The sequence below is a fragment of the Labrus mixtus genome, chromosome 11 (genome assembly GCF_963584025.1).
Source record: "Labrus mixtus chromosome 11, fLabMix1.1, whole genome shotgun sequence".
Lineage (NCBI taxonomy): Eukaryota > Metazoa > Chordata > Actinopteri > Labriformes > Labridae > Labrus > Labrus mixtus.
In genome coordinates, this window is record NC_083622.1 from 4,981,463 (window position 1) to 4,993,088 (window position 11,626).

Consider the following 11,626-nt stretch of genomic DNA (forward strand, 5'->3'; position numbering starts at 1 on the left):
GTTTGCAGGATCGCTGAGGGTTTCTGGGACTCTGGGTCAATGGTAACTGGCCTGCCTGTGGTGCAGCTGATTTGAGCCTCTACAGCCTTTTGTCTCAAACTGGATAGAGGTGAGGACCAGAGACCCGAGACCAGACACGCTCACCGCTGCGATCCATGAACCAGAAAGGGTGAAAAGTCAGAAGTAATTTACTAAATTATATCATTATGGAAAATTGCTTCATAAATAATTAATTAGCTTCTTATTGGATATTAGGGGGAAAACAGTTTTTAACATTTAATAGTCGTTTGACTGCAATGACTTATAGGATTTGAGGACAGATAATTAAAGGGTTTGAGGTTGATTAAAAAAGGGTTGTTCTTTAAATAACTTAAAGGGTGTTAGGCTTGTAGAGACATTAAGAGTGTTAAAGGGAAATAAACTAATAAGTACTACTGACAAGTCAACTTAAAAAGGCATTCCTAATATTAGAAGTGTTTGAAGTGTCTGAGTTGGAGTGCATTTAACATCAAAAGGTGAGAAAAAAATATAAATAAATAATCAAGAAGGGAAGAAAAACATTAAAATGGGTTCCAAATTAAGCAAAAAAATATATTAATGATGATTGTAAGGTTGATTATTCTTCTTCGAATATGTTATTTATGAAAATTGATTATGGAGAAGATGCTTTAAAACAAGTTGAAATGTGAGTGTGTGAATTTGGATTTCCTGCTCGGGGAAACCTTAGCTTAAGACAACTGGAGCAGCTTAAAATTCATATGCAAAATAAGGTGAGAAAGGGGACAGATAGAAAAAACAGACCAACATTTAAGGCTGACTGGAAGGCTTATAGCATGTGGCTAAATGAAGCCACTCGCAGGAACAGGAAACCTAGGTCAGGGAAAGACAACCCTCTCGTTTCTGTGTCACAACGTGTGAAGCTGGTACCTCCTCCCCGCCCTCCGCCACCATATCAGGGACCTCTGATCTGCACAGCTCCAGCACCCCGAGTGTTGCAACCAGAGCAGCCCTCAGTTGTGGACCTCCTGCTGCCGCCGCCTCGGCCACCTTTGTATCCAACCAATGTTCCCCAACGGCTGGCCGACAGTTTCTCGACACTTCCGCCAGCAGAAGTCTGTTTCAACCCATCTGGCTCTTTGCAATCAGATCCCAACCTCTCAATGCCCATAGCAAAGACGGCGAGCGAAAAGGTCGCTCCTGTTTTGGTACATCGCATATGGACAATGGAGGACTTGATAGAGTTTGCCAGTCATCTCCCAGATCCCGAAGATGGAGGAGAAAAATTTGCAACCGCAATGTTGGTCTTTTGCAAGGAATTCACACCAACTACTTTCGAGTTGAGAAGACTGCTGATGAGGAGAACGGTCAAAGGTGTCTACAGATTACCCAATGGTGGATTACAGACTTACAACTCCTGATTGGGGGGACGTCTCCAATGCTAAATATGTGGGAGTCATTACTGCTCTATTTGAAAAGTTCAAAACGGCTTTTCCTGTTAGAATGGACATGACAAAAGTGTCAGCCTGCAAGCAGAAGTAAGGTGGGAGAGTGGCTGATTACCTAAGCCGCCTGACTGAGGTCTTCAATAAGTACAGCGGGCTGACACCACCAGATGATACCCGGGGTCCTGACACTGCGTGGGAATCCTTCCTTTGCAGCACATTCCTGATTGGAATGTTTTCTGACATTGCTGACTTGGTGAAACGTACCTGCATCACTTGGAGAATTGAAAAACTAACCGTTATTCGAGCACATGCCGAACATGCTGAAAATACGCTGAGAGAAATCAAAGAGAAAAAGCGGGAACAAATGGAAAAAGGTGATCAAGATGGCATTCACAAGAGTGCTTCAAGCCAGTGCAGAATCACAACAGCTTTATGGTAGCGGCAGAGTGCAAGGCAGGGCCGGATTTCACAAACAAGGAAGGGGACCCAGGCCTGGGAGACACCCCGATGCTTGCTTCAAATGCGGAAGGCTGGGACATTGGTCACAGGACTGCTACTTTAACTATAGGCCAAGGAATAGTTACCCCAGTTTGACTGACACAACAGGAGGAGGCCCGGGAAAGGGGAGGAGTCCTCAGCGTCTGACACAGTGACACAGGATGAAACTTCACCTACGCATCATGATGGTGAATAAACCTAAGACACACACACACACACACACACACTGATTTAGTATGCTATTCACCATTTAACATGAAAAAATGGACCACCAACGGTCACACATGTCAAATATGAATCAGAGATTCAGGGATTCATGTGAGGTTGTAAAAGATTAATATATACCACGCCTTTAGCCTGCAAAGAAAACAAATGGGGAAATGTAAACAGTCATTCTTGTCCATGTTTAGGGCTATGGGGAGTAGTCTGCTTTTCAAAAGAATATCAATGGTAGAAACATTCTGCCTTGCTTAAACAACAAGCCTCCACTGCTCGAAACTATCTGTATTCTGATCATTGATGACTTAATTCATTATTAATCAAACAGATTACATCCATTAACTCTTTGTGACTGTGCACCAATCTCAATACACACACATATTACTCACACTTGCATAACTGCTTTTATTATGATCTGCACTGTTGGAGAGGATCATAATAACTGGGTTTATTTCATTTTTTTAATCATAATAATTTCTTCAGGAGTTCCTGCTTCTTCTATTCGAGTCATTCATTTCAAATCATTCACTGTTACTATTGCTGCTTTTATTTGTGTTATTTTGGCTGTTGTGGTGAATATAATCATTAATATAACTATTTGTCTCACTTTTACTTTTAGTATCATAATTAGAGTGAGTTTATTTTATTCGTTAAGTGACTATTTTATTTGTTATCCCTTATCACTGAATTATGGCAAAAGGGCTGATGTAATTAGTGACATTGTTTTATTTGTTCTTGATCAAAGTGCGATTTCCATTTTTTTTTTTTTTCCGAGTAACTGTTACAACTGCTGTTGTAACTTCTTGTCATTCAACCAACATACATAATTAAATGTTTTACTTGTTGCTATAATTACATTTCATAGTCTTATTATTCCTCATATTGTATTATTGTGTATAGTTAAGGTCATGGAGGTATTGACATTATACCTTTTCTTTCTTTCCTCTATTCTTGTTCTCCTTTCCCCTCTTTCTCTGTAGATATTTACTTCATTACCATCGTTTGTTCTATTATTGTATCATTGTAAGTACTACCACAGTTTTGGGGAATATTACAATACCCCTGTCCTATTGGCCCTTAACTAGCCCCTTCCTCCTTCTCAACCTCATATCATCAGCATAGGAGTTCCAGTCTGAATCTATACTGCAGCCCTCCAACCTAAACATTACCCAAACCCATCTGTAGCACAATCATAGATACATACTTACATATAAACCCTGCTCTCAATTCTCAACTCGAGCTGTAGAGTTCTGTTTAAACTTTGCTTATTTCTTACTTTCACACATTTCTTCTTGCTTTCTCTCTGTTTTCTGATTGGCCTCATGGGAAGCAATTGAATGTGTACTTTGAGATTGTGTCTGCACTCCAGAATGCTTGTGGAGAGTGCAGTTATGTGATCTGCAAACATTTGAAAATCACTGTTTTGTCAAACACAGTCCTGAAAACCTGATTGATCAATGCCCACCGGTATAATCTCTGCATGTCTGCCTTCAGCTCAATAAGTACTCATGGAGGAAGCAAAGCAGGTACACACATGCACAATGCAACCACTTTGAGTACACGGCTCATGTTCCTGAGGGAAAGGAAGAGACGTTTGAGAAACACTGGTATTAAAACATATTGTTTAAAACGTTAACTTTGGGATGCTTATTTTAGTCTACATACAGATGCACGGATTCTGTTTAACTGCCTTTCCTCGAACCAAAGACAAATCTATGTCCTTGTTTCACAGATTGCATAACATACATTCATTTCCAATGTTGGTAATTCCACACCTCTCATGTCATTGGTTAAACATTGTGAAGATAGATAGCAATAGCAAGACGAAGAAATGTAAAAAATCTATGGAATGGCAGCCAACAGATGATGTTCATGTTCAGTATTTAACCAGATCGAAAGTTTACAAAAAAGTGTTTCTGTTTCTGTATCTGTTTCTGCAGACATTCCTGCTCTCCAGAAAGTGCCTCAAAGTCCTTGGGCTCTAAAAAATGTGTGTGTGTGTGTGTGTGTGTGTGTGTGTGTGTGTGTGTGTGTGTGTGTGTGTGTGTGTGTGTGTGTGTGTGTGTGTGTGTGTGTGTGTGTGTGTGTGTGTGTGTGTGTGTGTGTGTGTGTGTGTGTGTTCAGCTCCTGATGGCACCTTTACAAAAGTTCTCATCAGATTTTAAACTTTGCAAAAAAAAAACACAGGAGAAACTGAGGATAACACTTCCAATGACACTGAGATGACTTCCACTGGTTCATCGCCATGTTCGGTTAATGAAAAGGTATGATTCTTACTTCTTTCACTATAGTTGATGTGGCACTGGTAGTGTTTGCTCCATTATCTCCTATATCCAAGCTCTAATTCTTTGTGACATGAACAGTCTGTTTCTCATCAATTGACCGCCCTAGACAAGAAACCACTGTTGACCCTGACTCCCTTTACTTGTATCCTTCCCCTGACTGGATTCCTCCCTCTCATGACTAAGATGAACACTCACCTGTGTAAATAACCTAATGTCCATAGCTCATATGTGTTTTTTTCCTCCCACTCTGTGACAATTAAACTGCAGCACAGGGTATGTAGTGACTATCTAATGTCCACAATTCTAATCGTGCTTTTAGTCACTTGCATAGGTGTATGGAAAGGTCTCAATGCGTAAAAATAAACAAATGTCCTAAAAATGAAATTACTTTGTGAAGTTCCCGTTAATTGTAAAATATGAAGCAGACACAAGCCGTGATGATGTGATGAGTTCTCATTGTTGAGATTAAATATGCTTGTTGTCGTTCGTTTGTAATGTTAAGTGTGCTGTGACATAAAAACAATCAACCATATCTCCTGACCAATTAACCCAAATGATCAATCATCACCACCGAGTGTCCAAATTAAGAAAATAAATAAACGTATAAATCAAACCCATTGAAATACAATACATAAATAGACACATACTAAATTGGCTCCTACAGTGTATTCCATGCTGGCGTTGTTGAAAGGCCATTTGAATGATGTTCAATTGGCCTGAGTGAGTCCTTGAGTGTGCGGTGTAATGTATGTTTTAGCACATTTGTTTAAAGTGCAGAGGCCTGTTGAAATCTGTTATGTAGGTTTTTGAGGATTTTTTACCTAGCCTAGTTGGTGGTCATGGAGCTAATGTGACTGGTTGTTGTGAGTACATTATTACTGTGGTCATTATTTTTGCCTGTTTGTTACAGCATCCCTGCCATAATTCAAAATAGCGATAGGACTGCATCTATATGCATCTGGTTTCTAGATGTATTTTTATGTAACTGCAGTAAGTGTATTTGTAGCTCTCATGTGTGTTTAGCCTTGTGTTACATCGTGTTATTTCACCCGTCAAGGTCAAAGTGTCACTGTGAATATGAGGTATTTACATGTAATGACAACAACCTAACGCTGAGACATCATAGTGAGGTCATCAGGAGGTGATTCTATTATGGTAGGACAGCACTGAAGGCCCAGGGTAAAAATGTACAGCATGTCATTGTTATCAGGTAACATTACAACTTGTGGAAAGAGAAATAATTTTATTTATATAAGGTTACTGTAAGCTCATTTTCTCATTGTGTCTGCTTGAAGTATTTCTACTGATATGCTTGCGCTTATTTAAAGTGGTTTTCAGTGATTTAGTAACTTGTTTTTGCCAGCTCCAAGGAACAGCAGAATGTTTGTAGATAGTAGACCCGACTTTACATTTTTACAAGCAGCAATTGGTCAGTGCCCGGTAGTGTCTCACATGTATAATATGCATTGTGACCCTTGATTCTTGGTCATACTCTCTGTGCAAAGGTTTCATATTTAAAAAAAAAACAACAAAGACATTTTCTGGTTTTGAGTTCTTTTTTTTCCACATTTGCACCACAGCATGATTAGCTAAAACAAGATTATCGTCCCTAAAGGGATATTCTGTCTTGGGAAATGTAGCTATGTACAGCTGTGTTCTTCACAATACATGACTAAAATAGCATCAGTTAGTTAAAAAAGACATGGTGAAAATGTACTTGCTATATGAAGACAAGGATATTCAAAATCTTGCAAAAACCTCTGACTCTGTATGAAAACGAGAAATTTTGCATTAATGCATGGGTCAGGTCTTAGCAAGTAATCCTAACTCTATGAGAAATGAGACATAAACCATTGCATCCTGCAACCACAAGTTGAACACAACTTCTAAGGGCAAAAAGTGTAAAAACACCAATCGAAACATACATACATAGATAGATATATAGATAGATAGATAGGTGCTTTATTGTCATTGTATTTAGGAACACAATGAAACTTTGTTGGCAGCAATCCTGTACAGCAGCATCTTGGTCATACATATATGCAAAGTTATGTACATACAATAAAGGTTGTTCTAGATTGAGAGGCAGTAGCTGTAAATAAATAAGCAGACATGAATAACAATTTTTGTGCAGTGACTGGATCAATAAATAAACTGTTATAGTGCAGCGATTGGATTAGTGTATAAACAAATAAACAGTTATATGGCAGTGAATAAATAAACAGTTAGTGCAGTGACTGATCTGTAATAAAGGTGTTGTGCAGTGATTGAGTTATTATAAATAGACAGTTATAGTGCAGTTAATAAATAAACAGTTCTAGTGCAGTGATTGAATTAATTAACAGTTGTAGAGTAGTGAATTAAATAGTTATTGCACACATTATTATATGCAAATGCATAAATTATATATACTTATACATACAAAGCAAGACAAACATCAAGCAAACAAAACATGAAAACAAAACTAAACACACATGAATCTTGGCAGTACTTATAAAGTTATATTTCATGATCATTCACTGAGCATATGTCATTAAATGATGTACAAATGTACACATATCTATCCTTTATCTAAACATCAACCTTTTTATCTGCATCCCACTGGATTCACTTTTGAAGATTTGAAGTTAAGATGAGAACAACTTCTGTGTAATCAACAGAGGACTTTCTGTCTGCAGGAAATAAGAAAGGTCAGTTACCTCAAATCAAACCCCCGTAGAGTCAACTGGTCGGCCAGTGTAAGCATCAGCTCAGTCACGGTCTGGTTCCTCTCTGCCCTTTTTCCTCTTGACCAAACCGCTTTCCTTTGGGAAATACCACTGACCCATTAAGAACATACGCTTGAGTCAAGTGCTCTTACACTAATCACTTTCTTGTGCAGAGGCATTTGGGAAGGTCTCTCAAGTACAATTCAGAATTATTCTCTCTCTTTGTTACCATCCTTATAGCGTACTCAGGATTTCATATCTATTAGCCTTTATAATACAAAGCATACAAATCAGTTGTAGAAATACTTTTTTTATCGTTGATTATAATGCGAGTCTTTTGTCATGCCCAATGAAAATGACAGATTTGCTAAGGAAAACACTTTAGAAGCTTTAAAAGCTACTTAAGCCTCATGTATGTCACAATGCTTCTTAACATCATTGCACTTATAGTGTAACGTATTTATACATTACTGTTCTTTAATAAGGCCCTATTTGAAAGAATAGTTTCCCTGTGAGAAAAGAAGAAGAAAACTTTTTATAATTATAATCTTCAGAGTGGTAGAATTCCATTCAGCTTCTGACTTAATGAGACACTTTGACACAGCAGGGCTGTTGTTAATGTAATGTGCTACATCTTTGGCTTTTCCAAAAGACACAAAGCAACACTGAATTCATCACACTATCAAAATAGCTGTCTCGATCCAAAGCCTGATAAACTTGATCATAGGTGTAGCTTGCGTTGGTTGAAGGGGGTTGTAAGTGTTAATAGAGAAAATGCCCCAGACTTTTACTCGCTGATGGAAGAAAAATGTGGGTTTTTTTCAGCCATACTGTATACACATTGTTCCAACAGAGTCATAGTGTGGAGCCAAAATGCATGTTTTTTATTGTTTTGTATTTTACCTCTGCAGAAGACCCCTTGTTAAATTGTGTGGTATTAGTGTAATTCCGACTCTGTAATTCCGAACTGCGGGGGGAGTCCTAGGTTATATGGGGCATAAATCTAAGACTCCAGGTAAATGCAATCAGATGTGTGAATGAAGGCAAACTCAGTGGCGACTCGAGAGTCTTCGTTCAGCACGGAAATCAGTTTGGTTTGAAAGACAGCTATTCACAGAAATTTAGTTTTTATGCCGGATATGTTTGTAGCAGTATGTTGTCCAGTTGTCCATCATAATTTGTGTGGTCGAAGAACAAGCATAAAAGGTCACCATTGACACTCTGTCAAAAAACATTTTTGGCCAAAACCCAAGAATTCAAAGGCTAATCACGAAACAACAACACAAAATTGTCCCTCAGGCTAAATTATTCCTTAGGTGATGAATGTTTTATCCAAACAGTCAATGTTCCTCCTAATTTATCCAGCGACCTTCTTATGAAAGCCACATCTCAAGAATATTAGAATGGACTTTCTTCAAATTTGGCACAAATGTACTTTGGATAATGAAATGGTTTTTTTTATGGAAAAAAAATAAGCGTCAACTATCATCAAGAATAAGAGTATCCATATTCCTTGTGTTAAAACTATATCTTTTCTATTCTCAGAGGTGATGGTCATATTATGAGGCTGAGAAGTGTTCATGAACAGGTGAAAAACAGATTTTGAGAAAACAGCTATTTAGGTGGAAGGAGAGGTGGTAGGAGATACCTAAGGTCTCAATGAATCTCAGGATGCCGTGATAGGAGCGAGAGGCTCCAACCAGGAAAGAAAGAGAGTTTGTGTACAAAGTCAGGGCCCCTGCACTCCCAGGAGAGTGCAAATCTATTTATGACAGCGTCATGTTTGCAGGCCATAGCCATGTGAGATGAACATGACCATTTTTCACATGACTTGCAAGTAAACATACACATTACAATGATTTATATATGCTGATGGGGAATGACCATGCAGTTTTTGTCCCTTATAAACAAACGTTCTGAGAGTCCTCTCAGAGAGCTCCTAACTAAAAAAAAAAATCTTCACATGACTCATAGCTGAGGAGTGATTTAGGAATATTCTCAGAGTAAGTCTGAGCGAGGAATGGACAGAAATGTATCCTAGTGTGAATCCCGTGGTTAGGTATGACACATACAAAAGCTGGGGTTGACAGATCCAAAAACAGAGAAGAAGAAAAATGTATCTAAATGCCCCCTTGGTGGTAACAGCCATAAAACGAATGGAGTCAGACATTGTGTTATCATTAATACTTTTTATTTTATGAAAATCTTTGTTAAATTAAAAATTGTAAGCCTTTCATACTTTTGTTATGTATATACTGCTTACGAAATGTTTGAAAGCCCATACCCACTTGCGCAATAGCCTCTTCATATGCTGAATCATGTGAAGAGCCTTAAGGATAAAACTTTATTGAGAGGGGAAATTCGGGCGTTACAGCAGCACAGACAAGAAAGCTCAAAATACAAATTAAACAGAATAGATAAGATAAATAAAAATAGCCTGTGATCAGATGATCCTTGGGAATAAACCACATGTAAAGGGACTCAACATTCACATCACACATTGCACTGCAGAAAGTGAATAATTCTTGTCTGTTCAGCCCAACTATGATTCAATGAGAATTTTCTCAATCAAGACTCCTGTCTATTCTCCTTGTGTTCTCTGAGTGCGAGTCCTTCCTTGCTGCACGCTTATATTATTTGCCCATGTTTATTTACAATAAGAATAATAAGTAAACACATTTCAGTACTTAATCTAATGGATATTCATAAGAGGCTGTGACAGGTCTGTAATTGCTTGTGTGATCACCTTTCTCTCCACCCTTCCTCCTTTGTCTCCTCTGCTTGAGAGACCCATAAGCCTCTTGAATGTCCTCCACACTATTCATGAATGTTTTTTCATCTTCTGATGTCTCTGAAATGCTTCGTGAATAACTTTTGTCATCTAGTTCTAACTTTAAGTGGAAATTCTTAGAAAATGTCCTGTTTCTAAGAATTTTCTTAGAAACACTAGGAGCAACTCTTTGCACTAAGCAGCTTTGTGAATACAGCCTCCGGCCTTTAAACATAATTAGACCAGGATAAGCATGACACATTGAGGTTACTTTTGTGTCTTTATTTAAAATCATATACTGTATTAACATAATATTGTGTATGAGCAGGGAGTTTGAGAGAGATGATAGCTCAGGCTTGTTCATTGAGCATGTGAAGAGGATACTGCACAAGTGGGCATGTGTGCTATAAATTTATTCAACAGAGATGTTCATTACATGAAACATCAATTCATCTTTGTATAGCACCAATTCATAAAGACATTTTACAACAGAGTAGGTAAAATATGCATTTTCAGAAGCTGTGATTGGTTAATCCAAAAAAAATAGAAAAAAAGTCAATCATAGAATTTAGTCAGACATTGTGCAATTATGAACACTATACAATTAGCATCTGTGAGATAATTTGTAAGACATAAAGTACTTTAAAAGTATATTGCCACAAAGTGTTTGAAATCACATGTCCACTTGTGCAGCAGCTTCTTCAAATGGTGATCTTATATCAGCAGGTAAAGGGTCTTAAATAGTGATTGAATGCATGTGTGGAGGTAACCACATGTAGAAAAACACAACATGCTTGTCTCACTTGTACTGAAAAAAGCCGTTTGGCCCAACTATGAGTCAAAAATATTAGTATTCATTTAGTGTTTGGAGAACATTTCTACATTTTCTCATCAGCTTATGACACTTGAGACTGTTAAAAGTCCTCCTCACTCCTCCTAACAGGTTTACAATTTAGGAGCTCTCTTAAGGGCTAAGATGCTTAACTTTTAATGACAATTCTTAAAAAATGTCCTGATTCTAAGAATTTCCTTGTAATTTTGTCACTAGGAGCAACTCTTAGTACTTAGGAGGCTTTGTGAATACAGCCTTAGGCTGATACCATCAAGGACACTTATATCATTAGAAAAGTGTCTCTGGGGTGTTTAGGGCCTTCAGTCTTGTCTAAGTTAACAAGCAAATAATGTCTGGTCATCATAATGTCCTTAAGGAACACTTATAGTTTACATAACTGATTGGTGTCATCAGGCTTCATTGATACATATAGTTGAGTATCATCTGCATAACATTGACAATTTATGGAGTGTTTTCTAATAATAGTACCCAGAGGAAGCACATATAATGTGAAGAGAATCGGTTCAAGCACTGAACCTTGTGGCACTCCATGGCTAACTTTGGTGTGCATAGAGGACTTATCATTAACGTGTACAAACTGAGATTGATCTGAAAAAGGGTTTAAACCAACTTAAAGCAGTTCCTGTAATTCCAAGTAATTGTTCTAGTCCATGTAATAGGATGTGATGGTCAATTGTGTTAAATGCAGCACTAAAATCTAACAGGACGAGCACAGAGAGAAGTCCCCTGTCTGAGGCTAGAAGTAGATAATTTGTAACTTGTGCAGTCTCTGTGCAATGCTGGACTCTCCAGGATAATTGATCATATCTAATATTGAGCCGCTAGGAAGGACTTCCTTAAACAGCTTG